We start from the raw sequence: 17796 nt of genomic DNA on the forward strand, positions 1-17796 counted from the left end.
CTTCACAGCACTTTGTTTCTTATAGTGCTCTGCAGAAGGGTTTTCCGCTTTCAAAACAGGGCATTTCTCGTTGGATTTCCAATGCAATTCACTTTTGTCACCAAGAAGCGGGCAAGCCGCTAGAAAGACGTGTTCGGGCTCATTCGACGAGATCAGTCTCATCCTCTGTGGCTCTATTCGCTGGAGTCCCTATCAGAGACATTTGTAGAGCAGCTACGTGGAGCAGTACCCACACGTTCACAAGGCATTACCGCTTGGAATCTTCCATGAGAAGCGAAGCTGCAGTCGGACAAGCAGTCCTGAGAAATCTTTTTCATTGAGAGGTGAGCTTTCCCTACAATCCCTCCTTCCTGTATTGCACATTTTGTATATGAAAATGTCTTCCCTTCTAGTGTAACAAGTTACATTTGCTTCCTATGAAAATAAGTATAATAAGATGTAATGATACTCGTGTAACAAAATGTGCTCTTATTGCTTACTGCTAGCTACTCTGATACAAAGCATGGGAATCTATGAAAGTTCCATTAATGGGGCAAGAAAATAAGTTCCTTACCTGTAACTTTGCTTCCCCCAGTATTAGTAACTTTTATAGATTCCCATGTGCCCACCCTCCTCCCCTAAGAAAGCTCAGCCTTTCGCAGATGTAGTTACTGTTACACAACGGCTATGAAAATCTGAGGCTCTCTCAGGAGGGTTCTATGGGGTGAGGCTATTCTGATTGGTTGTTACAACTTTTTTGGTCTCTTTTACAAAAAGAGGTGGATATGCTACAAAATGAGATGAGGCCTAGGCCTTTCTTTCTCTTTTGTACCTACTGCTATGGTATTTTTTCTATTTAGCGTGGCTTCCATTCCGACGACGGGGGAATGATACAAAGCATGGGAATCTATGAAAGTTACCAATACTGGGGAACCAAAGTTACAGGTAAGTAACTTGTTTTCTTCAACGTCGACAGTCACTTTTTCATCGCCGAAGCCCAAAATGATAATGTCTTCAGCCTTGTCTCCGTCGACGCTGGTCTCCGTTGCAGTTAAACCCATCTCGTCGACGAAGGTAATGCCATCTGTCGTCGACACTCCGTCATCGGCGACGAAGGGTAAGAAGATCCCGGTCGCATCGTCGACGAAGACCACCTAGTCGACGATGACTGACTTGTCGTCGACAGCCCCACCATCGACGAAGAATACCTCGTCGACGACGGCCACATCGTCGACGAAGATTGCCTCGTCAACGAAGACATCGTCGACGAAGATTGCCTCATCGTCGAAGACATCGTCGACGAAGATTACCTTGTCGTTGAAGACATCGTCGACGAAGATTGCCCCGTCGACGAAGTCGTCTGTCTCGTCGGCGGTCACTATCCTACACCATCACCATCGACGATGCCACTGTCGACAGCAAAACCGTTGACGCCTCTTCTGTCATCTTGCATGGAATTGCAAGTTTGGTCAACCACACCGTCTACAGCCTCTTTTGCCCCACCGGCTATGACACCTTCTTTGCTAGAAAGACGTGGCTTTTCCTTGGAAGCTCTTTCGCCACTTAAATGAGAAAAAGTACAAAGAGCAATCAGATTTTGACGACAGATTCTGCACTGCTAGGAGTCCCTCAGAGTTGCTCATTAAATATCAAGATGAGGATCAGGACGAAGAACCGTTTTCTGAGCCTTTACATCAAGCTCCTGCCAGAGTGCCCACAGCACAGATGCCTTTATAGCCCTTCTCAAAAACTTACAGTACATGTTGGATGACTACTATCGCCGTTTCTCTCCATCTGAATCGGCAGGATCTCTCCCATCAACGCCCATGCCTCAGGCTGCTGCATCTTCCCTAAGGTCTCCAGGCCCACCTTCTCCAGCACCATCTCACCATTCTCTGAACGCTAACATCTCGGACGAGGACAGAGAGGAAGGAGAGGTAGATGACAAATCTGTTCTGTCGGAGTGGGATGAGTACCAAATTCAGACGCCATCACCATCTGCTCCAGTTACGGCTGACTCTCCTCCAGTAGACATCGGAGGTTTCCATCTCCTGATGGAGAGAGCTACAAAGAGATTCTTAATACCGATGGAGACAAAGAAAGATGATTGCTTTCTTTATGATTTTAAAGACCAACATCGAAGACAGGTGAAAACCATTCCAATCATTGATTTCATCTGGAAGGAGGGATTAAAGATTATGGCAACACCCAATTCTCTCCCTGCTATCTTGCCCCGGTTGGACAAGAAATATAAGGGACCAGGCAACTCACCTGCATGCCTCATAGGACAGCCTAAGGTTGATTCAGTCGTCGCTCAAGCGGCACAAAGACGGGCCAGGAACCCCTTTCACCGATATCTGCTCCACCAGACAGAGATGGCAGATGACTAGATTCCATCGGGAAAAAAGTTTCCACTTTGGCAGCAACCACTGTGCGCGCCACAAGCTCTCTAGCAATATTAGGGAGATATGACAGACAAATGTGGTCCGACATCTCCCCCTACATTGAAATGCTACCGGAACCCGCAAAATCTGAGGCGAGGCAACTCTTACGAGAAGAAGAAGTTACTTCTGCGGAAATGATCGACACAGCAGTAGATGTAGCGTCTACAGGATTCATACAGCTGGCGGGTGCTACAGTGCTAAGAAGGTACGGTTGGCTAAAATCTACTTCTTTTCGACAAGAAGTCCAAACAAAGATAATCGACATGCCATTTTCTGGTGAGTTTCTCTTTGGCCAGCATGTCGATGAGGCCCTTCAAGCTATTAAGAAGGACATGTAAACTGCAAAATCTTTGGGTAGCCTACAATTTTGTAAGTCGTCCTTTTGAGGTGCTAAAGGGCATGGATCCTTTTCTAACATAGGAAACTACCATCAACAAATGTCATAACAGACCTCTCAGAGTAATCAGAGATACCAGCCCTACAAACAACAGTTTTACGGACAGCGAGGTAATTCCTACTCGCAATCAAGAAGGAAGCCCTCCTACCGTGGAAGAGATTCCACCAAGAAACAATGAGACACGCCACCTGCCACCATCTCTACCCTGCCCCCAGTTAAGGGTTGGAGGAAAAATATCCCAATTCTACTCAAACTGTTCCTAATTACTACAGACAGGTGGGTCCTGGATATAGTGACCAGAGGCCACAGTTTGGAATTCAGCAAGATTCCTCCAAACTCTCCTCCCAAAGGCCCACCTCCAGCTCATATCAAGGAGCTGTTTACCCAAATAAATTTGATGATACAGAAAGGGGCGATCGAAAGGGTCTCTCGCTTGCAAAGAGGAACAGGTTTTTACTCAAGATTTTTCCTCATACGGAAAAAGTCGGGAGAGTGGCGCCCCATCTACGACCTGCGCGCCCTCAACAAATACCTCAAAAAGCTGTCCTTCCGGATGTTAACACTTCAAGAAATTCTCCATCGCCTTTCGGCAGGGGATCACATGGCCACCCTCGACCTTCAGGACGCTTATTTTTATGTGCCAATATTCCTCAGACGCAGAAAATTCTTACGATTCAGAGTGGCTGGCAGGGACTTCCAGTACTGAGTCCTTCCCTTTGGACTTCGGTCAGCACCCCGTGTTTTCACAAAAGTTATAGCACCAGTGGCAGCACACCTTCGCTTAGAGGGCATTCAAATTTTCCCATACTTGGACGACTGCCTAATCAAGGCGAATTCTTTTTCAAAGACAAGCGCGCACACATTCAAAGATGTCTACCGCTATTCCAATCTCTGGGCCTCTCCATCAACTTCGACAAATCGCATCTCATTCCTTCGCAAAGAAAGACCTTCTTGGGAGCCACGCTGGACACCCAACTCACAAAGGCTTTCGTCTCAAAAGAATGACAGCACAAGATTTGCAAGCTAGCTCGCCTCTTGTGAGAAAAAGAATACGATTCAGTTCGGCGGTTCAAATCTTTCCTAGGGATGATTTCATCCTGTATCCCTCTAATACCAAACTGCCGTCTCAGAATGAGGCCTTTGCAAGAAGTACTCAACCTCCAATGGTAGCAGGGCCCAGGGTCGTTCAACATCATTCTTATCACTCCTCAGATGAGAGAAGCCTTTCTCTGGTGGACTCAAATAAGGAATTTACAAGAAGGATGTACATTCCTGACGGAAGTACCAAATTTCACCATCACCACGGACGCCTCTCTCGAGGGATGGGGAGCACACCTTCAGGGAATGCAGGTCAATGGAAAATGGAATGTGCAGCAAAAGAAGTGGCACATCAACCTCCTGGAACTGCGAGCCATTTTATTGGCCTTGAAGTCTTTTCGAACAGACATCCAAGGGGCTTCTGTACTAATTTGAACAGACAACACCACAAGTATGCATTACTTGAACAAACAGGGCGGTACGAAGTCGGCCCTGCTCTCTCAACAAGCCCATGAGATTTGGGACCAGGCACTGAGTCACAAGATCAACATCTCAGCTGTCTATGTTCCAGGGATCTCCAATGCTCTGGTGGATTCCCTCAACAGATCTTAAATGTCCAACCACCAATGGGAGATACATCGATTCCTTTGGTTTCCAGAGTCATCCGCAAGATGAAGAAACAGCCTTGCCGCCTCATTCTCATTGCTCCCAGATGGCCTCACCAATACTGGTTCACCGAACTTCTTCTCCTTTCGGAGTGCGATCCCATTCAGTTTCCGCCAATACCGAACCTTCTGTCCATTCTAGATAGTCGGATCTGTCACCCGGACCCAGCATCCTTGAGATTAGCAGCTTGGCTCCTCAACACCTTGAATTCGCACACTTAGATACTCCTGCGGATTGTCAAGAAGTTTTAGCCAATGCTCGAGCACCGGCCACGATTAAGACATACAAACTCAAATGGAAAAAGTTTTGCACTTGGTGTCAATCTGCATCCAATTCATGCCAAGCCAGAACAGATCTTACTGTTCTTTCTTCAGTTGGCAAAATCTGGGTTATCTCATTCCACGCTGAAAGTGTTTTTGGCAGCTATCTCAAGGTTCCGTCAGGATGGTTTTAACTCTCTCTACTCTACTAGAGTTATTCAGCAATTCTTTAAAGGACTATTTTGAATGTTTCCCCCTATTCGGCGTCCACCTCCATCCTGGCATTTGAATGTGGTGCTTGCACAACTCATGCGGCACCCCTTTGAACCTATTCATAAAGTGGATTTAAAGTTACTTTCTTGGAAGGTATCTCTACTGTTGGCGCTGACATCAGCAAGGAGGGTCAGCGACATTCAGGCGTTCACGATTAAGTCGCCTTTTCTACAGTTCACATCAAATTCAGTGGTGCTTCGTACCAATCCCAGCTTCATGCCTAAGGTTCCTACAGATTTTCACCTTAATGAACCAATTATTTTGAAGAAAAAAATTCCCGATCCTCAAATAGCTGTAGAAAGAGCTTTGCATTCCCTTGACATCAGGAGATGTCTTAAGTTCTATTTGCAACAAACTGCAACAATTCGGATATCGGAACAACTATTTGTAGCATATGGAAGGTTGCGTCAAGGTGACTCTGTATCCAAACAGACCATAGCTCGTTGGATGTCCTCGGCGATTAGTCTGTGTCATCAGCAGGCGGGAAGACCTCTACGCACCATGCCGAGAGCACATTCTACGAGAGCAATCTTCTCATCCACCGCTCTCTTTGCTGGTGTGCCTTTTCATCAGATCTGCAGAGCGGCAACCTGGTCCAGCAGACACACTTTTACCAAACATTACTGTTTGGGCGCTGCAAGTGATGCAGCTACATCAGTGGGATGAGCTGTTCTCCGCAATCTTTTTAAATAAGGTGAGCCTCTGTTCTCCCTCCTCTACTATGCTCTTTTTAGACGCTAATTTACAAACTCTTTTTCATATCTTACCCGGTATGCATATGTAAGCACTATTGCATTTATGGACGTTTATGATTTTATTCATACTTCAGTGTTATATGCATATGTATTTATGTTTACTGTGATACAAGGAGCGTTTAATGAGCATTATGATATGTACTGCATCTACTCAGGCATGTGAATCTACAAAAGACACCCCAAAACTGGAGAAGAACAATAGTTACTTACCTGTAATCTGTGGTTCTCCAGTATTGGTGTCTTTCATAGATTCACATGCAACCCGCCCACCTCCCCTCAGAGGCTCTTTAGACTATGATGTTAGGTTCACTCCTGTGCGAGAAAATTTGAGAGCCTGAGCCTCTGGAGAGAACATTCTGGTGGGTGCTGTCGCCTGATTGGCTGCAGTTTGGACTATACAAAATAACTATGAAAGTCATGAGTGTGGAAGTTTTTGCTCTTGTAGCTTAGTGCTACTTTACTTCCTGGTTGTTTATTGCCAAGGTTTTGTGGTTATTTTTTGCATATTATTGCTTTTTTATGTACCGTGGGACTCCCACTCCAACGAGGGGGAAAATGATTCAGGCATGTGAATATATGAAAGACACCAATACTGGAGAACCACAGATTACAGGTAAGTAACTATTGTTCTTATTCGGTCATCTATGGTGATCAGATGGTCTAAAAATCTTAAGAGGTCTGCTGTTTCTCCTTTCCATATCATGAAAATATCATCGATGTACCTCCAGTATTTTAAGATGTTGTTAGTGCAGTTCGGGTTAGATAAGATATTGTCGATTTCCAGTCTATACATGTAAAGATTGGCATAACAAGGAGCGGCACAATTGCCCATTGATGTACCGGACAATTGCTGGTAGTACTCATCATTCCATCGGAAATAACTGTTGAGTAATGTAAATTGTAGTAGTTCTAACAGGAATACTTTTAGAATGTCTTTGATGTGATGATTTAACAAGAATGATTCAACAGCGTCAATCCCTTGCTGGTGTGGAATGGAGGTATAGAGTGGGCATACATCAATGGTGCAGAGTGTAATTATGTCTTCATCATCAAATTCAATGTTGTAAATTTTGTTTAAAAAATCTGTGGTATCGCGTAGATATGTTACCATGCTTTGTACTAATGGTTGCAGGTGTTTGTCAAGGTACTTTCCTGTAGGTTCATGGATGGTGTGGATGGTGGACACTATTGGACGAAAAGGTGGATTTTTAAAAATCTTTGTGTACATTGGATAGCATATACAAGGTAGGACTTTTTGGGTACTCCGATCGTAAATATATTTTATGCGTCTCTGTGATGGTTCCTGCCTCATAAGCTTTTTCGATTATGTTATTGAGGACCTCCTGGAATGCTTTTGTTGGATCATTAGGAAGTTTCATGTAGATATGTTGGTCCTGCACGTGTTCATGAACTTTGTTAAGGTAGAAGGTGGTATCCATGACGACAAGGGCTCCTTGCAAAGTGTTCCGCTATCATGTATACCGAATAATTCTTTTCATAAACATATACCACTCACACCTTGTTTTTTTAATATTGCGTCCTGGCACACGCCCTCACCAGTATCACTCAGTGTTTGTTTATGCAGCGGTTGCACAGGCACCTAATGACATGCATAATATTTTGAATTATTACATACATCGTTTTCACAGGATTTAAATGCTTGATTTGTTCTTAGGATGTACAGTCCCCCGATGAAGGGTCCCATGACCCGAAATGCATAGGGATGATTGACAAGACATGTTGAACAGTCTGAGTTACCAAGAATTTTATCTAAACCAAACACATGCATCTATGAGAATTATCAATGATGTCATGAAAATGAAATAAATTGGAATTCATCGATACAAAGACACTACGAATGTTTGTGGACTTTTTTTAAATTGAAATCGGTTATTAATAACCACACAGGAGTACAACAGGGGGACACTAAGTAATGTCCAACTTAATGCTTATTTAGAGTATTGATTTGACTCCCTCAGGTCAGAGGGGGATACCCTTGTGCACCCAAGAAGAGTTCTACATCGATTTATTATTGATTTGAAAGTGTACCTCACCATTCCCCATTTTTTCAAATTCAAAGGTAAGTAATCTACAGTTAGATATTGTCTCTACCAGATAATGCATTACTGAAGTGTCATGTCTTCAAGTTAGGCCCTGTAGAACTTAGTGCCATTCTTACATGTACACGAAATAGCCTTCTCTTTGCCACATTGACTTTTGACACACATTTGCATTCTTGACCCTTGCACTATTTTCTTAGAAACACCGACCTTGCTAACACAGAACACTTTGTGAGAATACTATCACCCTGTCTTGGCATTAGGTGCAAGTCCTCTCATGTGCATAATACTAATGTTTTCATTATTTCATCCAAATGGCGACGCAGCTAGCTGTAGAACACAAACAATGGTTGCCTGATCACAATCTTGGACTGAGACAAGGATGCCATTTTCTATATATAGCCTTTTGTTCCCCAGCATAATCGGATGAGACGCTTCTTCTGATCTCGGGGGGTCCCTGCATGCTGAATCTTTCGCCTAGCAGCTGACTGATATCTCTGTGAGGAGTATACAGTTTGTGACCAAGAAGGAGTCATACACTCTTGCCCATTAGGTAAAGGCGTTAGATCCTCCAGGTGGGGGGGCTTCTTGGCAGATCATACATTCACATCCTAGACAGGTAGGTTAGGGTTAGCATCGTAGGGATACGCTAGATTGTTATAATAATCTTTTATATGTATGCATTCATAACCTATCTCAACAAGATGGTGGACCTCTTTGTTTTATTCACTGTGTTGACACTCATTATAACTTTTATCTGCTTCTGTCTTTTAATCACCGCAGCCCATATTTTCTATACACGAATCACTACGGTTCAATAAATATTGAAAACGCCCCTTCGTGTATTCTTTGTATTTTCTGTGAGCAAAAGAAAGCACGAGTGATTGTGAGAAAGTTTGAAGTCTGTCACCACAGTCCCCAACGGAACGGAGTTGTCATGTTCAGTGGGTTCAGAACTGTTAACTCCCTGTTCAGGTATAGGGGGGCTAACTGTAGCACTGTAAGCTAGCTGGCCCAAGGGACAACATATTCTAAGGGGGCAAGGAATCAGTCTGGCCTGGCACCACCCTAAGTTTATGTCTTCCACAAACGCTCAGTTCCTACTGACACGGAAGATAAGTAACTTGTTCAACATGCTAATTTGCAGTATGTGTGGGTGTATGTGGTATTGTATAGAATGAACATAGCCAAAAGGCAGTGGTGTACTGTGCATGGCCAAAGGCAAGCGTACAATCAGTGAGCGATAGGAGAGGCAGCTGGGTTCTGGGAGCAGAAGTGTATGTTTTACTGCATTGTAATGTATTTTTCTTTGAAATGGTGTGTCTTCAACTTTTGCTAAATTGGAGCAGTCTTGGGGCGGTCCTGATGGATACAGGGATATTATTACAGATCCTGGGAGTATACATGGAAAAGGCCTGCTGCCTTGTTTTATTTTCATTTTTTACACTTCTTAGCCTCCTGTCTGAGGAGGTCCATACTGTGGCTGTGCAGAGAGCCACCAGAGATTGTGATCTTGTCTGCAAGATACGCGGTTGTGCTGGTCATTATGGCCGCGTAAATGAGGCAGATCAGTAAGGGCAGCCAGTAGAGTTCCATCAGGAGGGGAGGTGATGACATCTTCTATCTTCAAGTTCTGGATGAAACATGCTGCAGTGTATAGGATTCAATTAGTGCCTGGAAATCTGAAAGAAACAGGTTAGTATTAGATTCCTTACCTTTGAATATCCCCAGGCGTCAGTCTGGATCCGGAAACTTTTGCGTAGCAGTACCCCTGCGCGTCGGTAGGTGTCGTCTGCAGGCGTCCCCTGCCGCTCCGCGTCCGTCGTCGTGCGCCGTGATGACGTCGCTGGAGTATATAGACGCCGCCTCCGCGCGCTGACGTCAGTTCTTCTTTTTTCCGCGCCAGTTAGCGCAGATCCGAAGAGCAGTACTCCGGTCTTTTGACCATAGTTTTTGATTTATATCTACTCTTAAGGTGCCGGTAGGATGCCCGGTTTTAAGAATTGTGACGGGTGTGACCGCACGATGTCGGTCACGGACCACCACCGACTCTGCCTCCGGTGCCTGGGCCCGGACCACGACGTGGACTCCTGCGTCGACTGCCGGGCCTTGACGAGTAAGGCTAGGCGGGAGCGGTCCCGCAAGCTACTCGAGCTCCGGGTGTCGGCCCCGCGTCGAGAGCGGTCCCGGTCCGGCCGGAGGTCGAGGGAGCGGTCGAGGGAGCGGTCGCGGAGCCGCCACGAGCGCTCCGGAAGTCGTCGCCATTCCTCTAGTTCCTCAGGTAAGAAACACAAGAAGTCGGGGCGTCGTCATCGTACCACCGACTCCCCCCGACGCTCGCGCGATGCGGCCGGGGGTTCGGGTGGCCCCACCCCCGTGGCTCCGCGTGGGTCGCCGACGCTGCCTGCTCCATACCCGACGGTCCCTGGGCAAGGCGCGTCGCGCGAGGAGATAGAGGAGTTCCTCATGGCCATGAGGGCACTGTCTCCTCCCCCGATGGTCCCGTCCGGGGGCCCGAGCGGTTCGGGTGCTCCTGCCCCGACGCCGTCGGGTGCTCCGGCGCCGCCGGCGGCTCCGGCCCCGGCGCCGCTGGGCCCTTCGGGGTCGACGCCGGCTGGTCCACCGGCCTCTCCGGCGCCGATTCCATCGGGGCAACCCATGGTGCCGCCTCCGCGCGGCGCCGGGCCTCCAGCGCCGGCTCCCGCCGGCGTCAGGGCGCCGGCTCCGGGCGGCGCCACCCCCATTCCCTCTCCGACTCCGGACGCGGAGTCGGACCGGCGTCGGCCGACGCCGAGTCCGACGCCGATGGGGCCCATGGGCCCCGAGGAGCCGGTCTACATTGTTGACTCCGAATATGGGGAGGATGTAGAATATGGAGAGGGTTGGGAGGGGTCTGGGGACCCTCTGTCACGCGAGTGTCAGTATGACGTGGACTGGACAGGTGATTTGGGTGACGCCAGTGGTCTGGACGACTCTCCTAACCCTGGTTTTGTCTCGCCTCCTACAGTGGCCTCGGAGGCTGGGGCTGCTTATTCAGTGGTGTTGATGAGGGCTGCCAAGGCCTTACACCTTGAGCTCCCCGTCGCGGTCGTGAGGCCTAACATCCTCACCGAGGTCTTCAAACCGCAGGCATGCCCGCAGGAGCCTCTGCTGCCGTTCAACGAAGCCTTGACAGACGTTCTTTTGGGCACGTGGTCCAGGCCCGCTTCAGGTTCGCCTGTTGATAGGAACGTGGCCAGACGCCACCGTCCGTGTCCGGACGACCCCAAGTTCCTGTCCACCCATCCCACCCCTGAGAGTCTGGTGATCCAGGCCTCAACTTCCCAGACCGCATTCCCGTCGGCCCCGCCCGATCGGGAATCTAAGAGGTACGACCAGTATGGAAAGAAGGTCTTCTCGTCCCTGAGTTTGGGACTGCGGTCTTGCAACACCGCATGATCTTGGGCCGCTACACCCACTCTCTGTGGGATACGGTCGCGGAGTTGCTGCCGGAATGCCCGCAGGAGGTACGGGCAAAGCTCGGCAAGGCTATGATTGAAGGCCGAGATGCAGCAAGATATTCCATCAGGTGTGGTCTTGATACGACCGACTCGCTGGGCAGAGCGATGTCCACGACGGTGGCGATTCGTCGCCACGCCTGGCTGAGATCCGCCAATTTTTCAGCAGATGTCCAAAATACTTTGATGGACATGCCGTTCGATGGCAGTCGCCTGTTTGGCGACAAGGCGGACCACGCGCTGGAGCGCTTCAAGGACTCCAGGGTCACGGCCAAGTCCTTGGGTCTTTCGACCCAGCGCCAGCAAACGGGTTCGTTTCGCTCCTTTCGTGGCCAAGGAAGGGGCGGTCCCACACGTGCTGCCAGCCACGCACCGCAGAACACTTCTCAATGCGGTGGCGGCCGTGGTTTCCGCCGTGGAGGCGGTCGGGGACAACGGCGAGGTCAGACCACACCACCCCCCGCAGCGACAGCCTCCAAATCCTCCTAGTCCGTGCTTTCAGGCCCATGTGACGCCAGTGGGTGACAGGGTTTGCCATCACCACTCCCGCTGGCGCACTATCACATCGGACAGGTGGGTGCTGCAGCTTGTCCGAAGGGGCTACTCCCTCCCCTTCGAGACCACTCCTCCAGCCATGCCACCGCAGAACCACCGTGTGTCGGGGGACCACTTGACACTTCTGCAGGAGGAAGTTACGGCCCTCTTGGCCAAGGGGGCCATCGAGCGCGTTCCTGGGCCAGAAGTAGGGTGTGGTTGCTATTCCCACTACTTTCTGGTACCCAAGAAGGACAAGGGGGGCCTGCATCCTATCTTGGATCTACGGAACGTCAACGGCTTCCTCCGGAAGGAGAAGTTCAAGATGTTGACTTTGGCTCAGGTCTTGGCTGCTCTAGACCCCCAAGACTGGATGGTGGCGTTGGACTTGCAGGATGCGTATTTTCACATCCCCGTCCTGCCGGCCCACCGGCGTTACCTGCGGTTCACGGTAGGCCACGAGCACTTTCAGTTTATCGTGCTCCCATTCGGCCTTACCAGCGCCCCACGGGTGTTCACGAAAGTGATGGCGGTGGTCGCAGCTCATCTGCGCCGGTTAGGGGTTTCAGTCTTCCCCTACCTCGACGACTGGTTGTTGAAGGCGGACTCGCCCCAGACAGTCGTCCACCACCTTCAGATGACGGCAGACCTCCTGCACGAGCTGGGGTTTTCCATCAATGTGCCGAAATCACACCTGTGTCCCTCTCAAAAGCTCCTTTTCATCGGAGCGGTTCTCGACTCGGCGCAGTTTCGGGTTTATCCTCCGGAACGGCGGGTCCGGGATATTCAGGCTCTGATTCCCATCTTTCAGCCGTTATCCCGGGTCTCGGTCAGGTTGACGCTGCGGCTTCTGGGGCTGATGGCCTCCTGCATCCTTCTGGTGCATCACGCCAGGTGGCGGATGCGGGCTCTGCAGTGGGACCTGAAGTTTCAGTGGGCCCAGCATCACGGCAACCTATCCGACCATGTCCTGATCTCGGAGGGCACTGCGAGACAGTTGCAGTGGTGGCTTACGGACCGCGATTGGGTCAGAGGCAGATCCCTCTCCCTTCCCCAACCGGAGCACGTAGTTGTGACGGACGCGTCCCTCCAGGGCTGGGAAGGCCACTTGGGAGAGGCGGAGATCAGAGGCATCTGGTCTCCGGCGGAGTCCCGGCTCCATATCAACATGTTGGAGCTGCGGGCGATTCGCCTAGCACTGAAGGCATTCCTCCCCTTTGTCAACGGGAGTGTAGTGCAGGTGTTCACGGACAACACCACCGCCATGTGGTACTGCAACAAGCAGGGCGGAGTGGGGTCATGGACCCTTTGCCAGGAGGCCCTGCGTCTCTGGCAATGGCTGGTACGTCAGGGCGTGACTCTGACGGTTCAACACCTGGCAGGTTCTCTGAATGCCAGGGCGGACGAACTCAGCCGTCGGTGCTCGGTGGATCACGAATGGCGTCTGAACTCGGACGTGGCGAAAGGCCTCTTTCTGCAATGGGGAGAGCCTTGGTTAGATCTATTCGCCACAGAAGAGAACGCGCAATGTCATCAGTTCAGCGCGTTGGAGTTTCCAAGACGGCACTCGCACGGCGACGCCTTTCGGCGCGAGTGGAGCTGCGGTCTGTTGTACGCCTTTCCGCCTATACCACTTCTGCCCAGAGTGCTGAAGAAGATCAGGCGCGACCGGGCCCAAGTTATCCTTGTGGCTCCGGACTGGGCTCGAAGGTACTGGTATCCCGAGCTACTCAGCATGTCAGTCGGTCCCTCGATCCGCCTGCCCCTTCGGGAGGACCTTCTGTCGCAGCAGCAGGGGACGGTCCTCCACCCGAACCTGTCCAGTCTCCACCTCCATGCGTGGAGATTGAGCGGCGACAGTTGAGGCCATTTGACTTGCCTCCTGAAGTCTGTGATGTGATTCTGGCAGCCAGGCGTCCCTCCACTAAGTCGGTATACGCCTGCCGGTGGAACAGATTTGTGGCATGGTGCACAGCAAAGGCTGTGGATCCCCTTTCTGCCCCTCTCTCCGAGGTTCTCCTCTTTCTTCTCTCTCTTCCCCAGCAGGGCTCTGCTCTGGGCACTATCAAGGGCTACCTTTCTGCCCTTTCCGCCTTCTTAAGGCTACCTGATCAGCCATCTTTGTTCAAGTCCCCTATTGTAACGAGATTCTTGAAGGGCATCACGCACATGTATCCACCTGTTCCGTTCGTGATGCCTCAGTGGGACTTGAACCTGGTTCTGACTTTCTTGATGTGCGCTCCCTTTGAGCCGCTTCATTCCTGTCCTCTCCGTCTCCTGACTTTAAAGACGGCCTTCCTGGTTGCCATCACCTCTGCCAGGAGAGTGAGTGAGCTCCAGGCTCTTTCTGTACAACCTCCTTTCTTGTCCATTCATCCAGACAAGGTGGTTCTTAGAACTAGACCTTCTTTCCTGCCCAAAGTGGTTTCTGCTTTTCACATCGGGCAGTCCATCACCTTACCCTTCTTCTTCCCGCCTCCGCATCCTTCAAAGGATGAAGAGCGGCTCCATCGTCTGGACCCAAAACGTGCGCTTTCATTTTATATGGATCGCACACGCCAGTTCCGGGTGGATGACCAACTGTTTGTTGGCTACGTGGGTGCGAAGAAGGGAAGGGCGGTGCATAAATGATCCATCTCTCGGTGGGTCGTTCTGTGCATCAAAGCGTGTTACTCTTTAGCTCGGAAGGAGCCTCCTGTTGGGCTGAGAGCCCATTCCACTCGGGCCACGGCGGCTACCACTGCCCTGGGCCGGGGAGTCCCCTTGCAGGACATTTGTCAGGCAGCTACGTGGGCCTCGCTGCACACGTTTGCAAGGCACTACTGCCTGGACAGTCAAGTCCGGAGGGATGGCTTCTTTGGCCGTTCTGTCCTCCAGGACTTTCTGGTGTAGGCTGTATTGGTTCGCAGACCCACCTCCGGGGTTGGTATTGCTGGGGTATCTATTCTAAGGTAAGGAATCTAATACTAACCTGTTTCTTTCGGATGAACAAGTTACTTACCTTCGGTAACGATATATCTGTAAGAAACAGTAGTTAGTATTAGATTCCTTACCGCCCCGCCCATCCTCCCCGTTCTGCGAACTGATACATAGGGTTAAGGTCATCCCCTTCAGGGCCCTAGTTTCGCATGGCACCAGTGTTGGTTCTTACATGGCTCTGCGTGTTCTGGCGCGGAAAAGCTGTGTGCAAAGAACTGACGTCAGCGCGCGGAGGCGGCGTCTATATACTCCAGCGACGTCATCACGGCGCACGACGCCGACGACGGACGCGGAGCCGCAGGGGACGCCTGCAGACGACGCCTACCGACGCGCAGGGGTACTGCTACGCAAAAGTTTCCGGATCCAGACTGACGCCTGGGGATATTCTAAGGTAAGGAATCTAATACTAACTACTGTTTCTTACAGATATATCGTTACCGAAGGTAAGTAACTTGTTCGTCGTGCTCTACAAATCTACTGAAGGATTGATTGGTTGATTTTTTAAGGGGGGGGGCAATGCTGGGTCTGGGAGACCATGTAGCAGGGTGTCCCGCTATCCAGATATGATAGGTTGAGGGCTTGAGCTACAGTTCTGAAGTCGCTTGCTTGAAGAAACAGTTCCACTTTGTTTATAAAAGGGAGTCAGTATTAATGTATCTTTGTTTTTTTAGCAATGTGTTTCTTGAGTATGCGGTCTGTGTCCAAGGTGAATCCAAATGACTTAGTATTCGGTGAAAGTTGGGGTTCAAACTTGTCAAAGTTCATGTCATTGAGTCATTTTGTACTATTTCATGCCTATTGTTCTTGGAAAATAACAAGAATTCTCTTTTAGTGGGGTTAAACTTCAGCTAGTCGGTGAACATCCGGGCTGAATAAGGTCCAGGCAATAAATGTATGGCCTCAAGGACTTTGGTATTACCAATGAGGGGCTCTACGTGAGTTACCCATGTTGACTATACTCGGTAGGCAGTGCTTTAGATTCTGATAACTTATCTGGAGCACTGAAGGTGTTAAACCTGCCATGTAAAGAACTATCAGAATTTCACCCACTAACACAAGTTCATCAACATGTGCTCACAGACCCCTATGTAACTCTGCATCTCATCTTTTTTACAGGCATGTAGGAAAGTTTCAAAAGTAATAATTTTTATGGATCGTAATGGTACATCTGTCACTGTCTTTCTCTTTTATTTTTTAGTTGAGTTTAGAAGCTTACGGTGAATTGATCCAGTCATCTCCAGACTCTGGTGAAGATCAAGCTCAGCAAGTAGAATTGTTGGACATTAATCCTCGGAGCAAAAAGAAGAAAGGGATGTTCTTTAAAGGCAGACATTTTTTCAAGAAACTGGGATCTAGTAAAAAAGACTGATACAGGTGTACCGGACAGTGTTCTGCAATATCTGATCTTCACGTCTAACATTGCTTTCTTCACACTGGGGGAGAGAGTTTGTAAATGTTACGAGTATTAAGATATTTCTTTGTTGTAGTTATAACTGATTGCCTACTAGGTGGGTGGTCTGACTATGAATTGCCTCTTTATAAGGAGGCGATACGTTATAGGACCCACAGCAATGAGTGGTCACCATTTCCGTCACCAGTTAGATGGTTACACTGAGAAGATTCTCAGACGTAAGGAAAGCTATGGACCACATCCCGATGCGGGCATTAGTTCCTGCTTTCCTGCTCATCTCTGGTTCAAAGACAGGGGCTGCATCTGTTGTAATACTGTGAGTTCCCTAGCATATAATTTGCACTGGCAATTCCTTCTCTTCCGTTAGGACGAGGTCGCCTTGGCACATAGCAAATAATATTTGCACTGGCTTATCCACCTGGGATCTCCTTCAGACTGCCTGAATTTCTATGGATTGTGTATGTGTGGAAATCTGCAACTGTGCCTGAGGCATCGCACTCTCTTAACTGTGCCCCTTATGACGGGGGCCAAATAGCATTCTTTTATTGGAGCTTCTGCCCTTTAGGGCTTTTCCACTCTCAGTGTTGGTAGCATATGTTTTTTAAGTTATTGAGTAAAAGGCCATGTGTGAAGTGGATGCATGTTGGAAAATGTATACGTTCTGCCTTATTTTATCTATTTACAAGTTGTACCGGTTTACATAGAATTGACTGTTATTGAATATGATCCTTGAGCACCATTGGGTTCTGATGAACTTAAAATCCAGTAGGAATACAAGTTTCGAAACATTTCGGTTATTTTCTTTTTTTAACCATGAGCAGGTGTTTAGAATAACCCTTTTGAGGGGATGTAATATTATTTTCTGTGAGCATATAACAATACTACCCTTATCAAACGTAGGTAATTGGTTTCCCATTGGAAGCCCCACGTTTTAAATTAATCACTTTTTTTTGTTGTTGAAAGTACGGTGTTTTTTTATCACAAGGTTTCTACATCAGTATTTTGAATATTTATTGGTTAATTCATTTCATGTCTCATGAAGGTATTGAAGGTGGACCGAAGTTTGGTTTCGAGACACTACGAGTGGGCGATGCAATATGTTTTGATTAAAAACACAGATACATTTTATTCTAATAAATATATTTTCACAGAAGCAAGTTGAATATGTGTTCTTTTTCTAAGAAATGTTATCAGAAAGTGGGGCATGTGCAAGTTTTGTTGGACTCTGGGTAAATGACCTACTAGGGCCAGATGTAGGTATCCAAATACCGGTCGCTAATGGCCGAAAATACAGATTTTCGGCCGTTACCGACTGGTATTTGGATACTGAGATGTAGGGAATGTTAAAATACAGATTCGGTAATTTTACCGAATCGGTAATTTTACCGATTCGGTAAAATTACCAATTCGGTAAATTTACCGAATCTGTATTTTGAAATGTAGGTAGCACTGTAAACAGTGCTACAGGGCTTTAAGGATTCGTTATTTACCACCAACTACTAG

At 48.6% G+C, this 17796-nt stretch overlaps 1 protein-coding gene across 7 annotated transcripts in view; it reads left to right on the forward strand.

Moving 5' to 3' along the window:
- TSPOAP1 (TSPO associated protein 1) overlaps positions 1-17446 on the forward strand; it is a 3238928-nt gene extending 3221482 nt beyond the window's left edge. For 5 of the 7 annotated variants that reach the window (XM_078679480.1, XM_078679482.1, XM_078679484.1 and 2 more), the window contains one exon: positions 16081-17446. The gene's annotated coding sequence lies outside the window, so the exon portion shown is untranslated. Of the gene's footprint in view, positions 1-6944; positions 7058-16080 lie in introns of all 7 variants that reach the window. The other 2 variants (XR_013608584.1, XR_013608585.1) reach the window with 2 other exon arrangements.
- Positions 17447-17796: the final 350 nt, after the last annotated feature.

This window comes from Lissotriton helveticus, chromosome 3_1, assembly GCF_964261635.1.
Source record: "Lissotriton helveticus chromosome 3_1, aLisHel1.1, whole genome shotgun sequence".
Classification (NCBI taxonomy): domain Eukaryota; kingdom Metazoa; phylum Chordata; class Amphibia; order Caudata; family Salamandridae; genus Lissotriton; species Lissotriton helveticus.